General features: G+C 34.9%; 1 non-coding gene across 1 annotated transcript; it reads left to right on the top strand.

Annotated features, from left to right (window-relative positions):
* The first annotated feature begins 535 nt into the window (after nucleotides 1-535).
* On the top strand, nucleotides 536-645 carry LOC150020061 (U6 spliceosomal RNA). The gene has a single exon (XR_016509443.1). It is a non-coding gene; the product is annotated as a U6 spliceosomal RNA (small nuclear RNA).
* Nucleotides 646-3,848: the final 3,203 nt, after the last annotated feature.

Below are 3,848 nucleotides of genomic sequence, written 5' to 3'. Positions count from 1 at the left end.
CCAGTGAAGCTGAAGCTACAGAGCCTGGGCAGGGTGATATGGAGGGTCTGCTGTTGCCCATGCAGCAGACCCCCCCTCTCTTCACAGCTGAAGGGTCCAAGGGAAAGACGGAGTCAATACAGCTTGGCTTCAGGTGCGCCGCAGGAGTTGCCGGTGTTGACTACAACGTCAAACCGCCTTTGGGACCCCGGCTCCGGATTTTCTGTCGGGGTTTACTCCCTTAGCCTTTCCCCTGAAGAGGTATGCCGCAAGGCAGCGGAGGTTTTTTGGAGTCAGAGTTTTCCTTCTCTGATGTACCCTGACTGGAAGATCGAACCAGCGACACTTAGCTCGCAGGCCGACGCTCAATCCACTGAGCCAAACTAGCCATAAGTGAGGGAATACTGTATTTATATATTATCTTAAATTCTTTCAAAACAAATATTAGATATACACAACATGCCTTATAAAAATTAGTACAGAAGTATTCTTCTCCATATTTTCTGAATAAAAATATTAAGTGGTAAATTTCTGCCACAAAATAAAAATGACAAGAGTGCTTGACTTGGCAGCACATAGTGGAATGAAAATTGCAAAAACCTGGTGAAGATTAGCATGGCCCAGCACAAAGACGACATGCAAATTCATCAAGTGTTCCTGTTTTTAACAGTCATCAAACTGTATACTTACAATAGGAAAATTTCATATTGTGTCAATTATGTCTCAAAAAACCTGTTTTGAAGACTTTTTAAGTTACTAGAACCTGAGAAAAACTTTATGTTGCTGTTGTTGATTTGCCAGACCAATGATTTTCCCCTAGGTCTGTTACCTACTCCCCCAAATGTCCACAGTTTCTCAAGGGTGGTATGCATGTAATTGTGGGTACATTTTCTTCATTAAGAATCCACTATGGACAGCTAATACAGTGGTGATCTAAGTCTAATCCAATGAGGCAATCTTCCACTTTATTTAATATCTACAAAAGCACTACACATGCAATCTTCAGTGGCTACTTGACTGGGTATGTACAGGGACATGTAGAAACCTTCCGTTCCTATCACCTTCCTGAGTTGAACATGAAGAGAATGCCAGATTCCACCTGCCATCTTTCTCATTAGTGTAAGGAAGTAAACGTAATAAGGTATGTTTTAAAGTTCACCAACTTAAAATGATTCCCTGTATTTTAAAGCTTACTACTATAGCATGAAAAATAAATGAGCACATTTTCACGAGAAGATAATTATAGAAGCCTCAGACAAATTTGTAGAACTTTGCAAAGACAGTTCTCATTCTGCACAATATTTCAGTTACTCTGGTTTAATTAAATAACACCAACCCCCAACAATACCATTGAGATTTCAGTTACCAGTTCATATTAACTGTGAGTGATTGTATAAAAAAGTCTGCTACTGTCACTTCAACCCACAAATCACAACATAAATAACAGGTGTATATCATGATCAGTGACAAATCATGTCATTTCTTTCAAAATCTGTCAATGACTGATGACTGTATATCTGTTACTCATGCATAGAACAACAAAACATGTAGTCGTTTTTGCCTCTTTATCTCCCAGCAATACAGAGATACTATAGGCAAAATGATCTAACTTTTAAAGCACTACAATAGTGGGTAATACTCCAGATAAGTATAATTTTCTTTGGTACTTGAATGGAAATGTGAAACTTGCTTTTTACCACCAAATACAATTTCATCAATCCAGCCACTGGACCAAGGATGTATTTCAACTTTTAAAGCTTACTTTCTAGATGGACTTCAAACAAGCTATTGATGCTACAACTGGAGACAATGCCATTTCTTCAGCTGAATTCAAGGACAAATAAGACCTTAAGTATGCAAGTGAAAACATTTAACCATCATGGAGGGAGGAAAATGTGTGCGATATGGTGGGAACTTTTAGCTCACTGTGCAAATGACTTTGCAGGAATTGAATTGTACATAAATAGAATTTGAAATGAAATATCTGATCATGGAAATGTTCACACTGGATGCTAACAGAGGGATTCTATATATACAACCAGAGAAACTTAGTAAAGGTGAACTTAATGTCATAAATGAGGAAAGTGCTTGTGATGAAAAAAATAAAAGTGTCCCAGAAGAAGTGACACTGGCAAGAAAAATTAAAAACCTATTTAAAGAAACTCAGAGATATTTCATGACATTAAAAATGCAAAGGATATTATGTTAAAAGCCAATCCAATCTTAGAAAATAACATAAAAATTTACCAAGCCATAGAAAAAATGCTCACTGTATAACATGTTGTATACACAACAAAATTATTCTTGATAAAATTAAACAAAAGACTTTAATTTTCTATTTTTCTGACTTTTAAATAACATTAGATAGACTATTTTGTCCATTTCCCTATATAATCAAGAAAGTTGAGATATTTGTAAAAACAACTAAAAGTTATGAAACACTCATAATGTTTCCCATTTATAATTAGGATCACTTCCACGGTTTCAACTTGTACAATCATTTCTTTATGGTTCTACACTGCTGTGCAAAGTGAGGCCCACCTACATATCTTACAAGTACAAAATACACAGAAGTAGATATTTGTATTCAGGATTAATATCATCTAAACAAAGCTAACTGATGGGTCATCAAGATATCAAAGCATTTTGCATAATTTTGGAAGCCTAGGAAAATAACAAATAGAAAGCTACTAACATGGAAACAGGTTCCACCAATGAAGAATCCCTTCGTTTTTGTTCTGAATTTCACCAAACAAGGTTAATTAAATAAACTTTCCCAAATTTCACTACCAAGCATTTTGTGCTCCCTGACACACAGTAGACTTAATGGGCCTTGCTTTTTGTTTCTTTTTTTTTTTCTACCAAGAGGTTCAAATGTAGCTATGTAATATAATGTGTTAGTATGAATTAAAACTGTTTCTAAAGACTACTTACTAACAGAGTTATTCCCATTCAGTTTATTGAGAACTAGCCACTTTAGGAATATTTCACATTTTCTTTGATATTTAAATCCTAAAATGTCCTTCTGGTAAAAATGGTGAGTGGATAGGTTCCTACTACATAGGATCAAATGAGTTGAGGTTAGCAGAATTTAAACCAAGTCAGGAGGCTTTTTAAAAAGAGTAAAAGAAATATAGAAAAATATCAGTGTTTTAAACATTGGAAGAATTTATGAAAGAAATATCTCTGGATATGCTTAAAGAAAATTCCCCAAAATATTTTTATTTGTTGATCAATGAACTTGTATTCACTAACTCAGCATCAAGTATCATGTTTAGAAACTTCTGGTATGAAGTGTTGTTAAAAGATAAACTGAGGTTAGGGTTTCTCTACCCACAGAAGCAAGAGGAGAGAATTTTACAGAGAAAATATGGAAGCAAAGTAAGGAAATGATCTGATTGGCTATAGTTTAAGTGGTTGCCTTAACTGAGAGAGCCTAATTGGCTGTGATTTAGATGGTCTTACATTTCATTTTCTTGGATTCCAGTTTATTGATTCTGACTTAGGTTTTGCTTTATTTTCATAGTCTAACAAAGCATTAGAGCTACCTCAGTCTAAGAGCCTTCTTGTTTTGTTACTTTTACAGCTATAACTTCTAAAAACTGATAAATAGTTAAATCAAATGCAATAAACTTAAGATACATCTAGCAACAAGATTTAAAATTGTAATTACCTTTTGGAAGTCAAGCATCCTGATTTTACTTCCTTGCATTAACTATAAAGAGTTTGCTCATTTCCAGAGCTAAATGTGGAGATCACCAGAATAACAAGAATATAATATTTCTATCTATTCAAAGGGTGGAGAGGGGAATAACCTCTTTAATCTCTTTCAATCACTTAAAATTGTATGGCCAGAGAGCACTGTCTTT

This window comes from Furipterus horrens, unplaced genomic scaffold, assembly GCF_987537825.1.
Source record: "Furipterus horrens unplaced genomic scaffold, mFurHor1.1.pri manual_scaffold_2, whole genome shotgun sequence".
In the NCBI taxonomy this organism is placed as follows: Eukaryota; Metazoa; Chordata; class Mammalia; order Chiroptera; family Furipteridae; genus Furipterus; species Furipterus horrens.
This window is presented reverse-complemented; position numbering and strand designations above follow the sequence as displayed.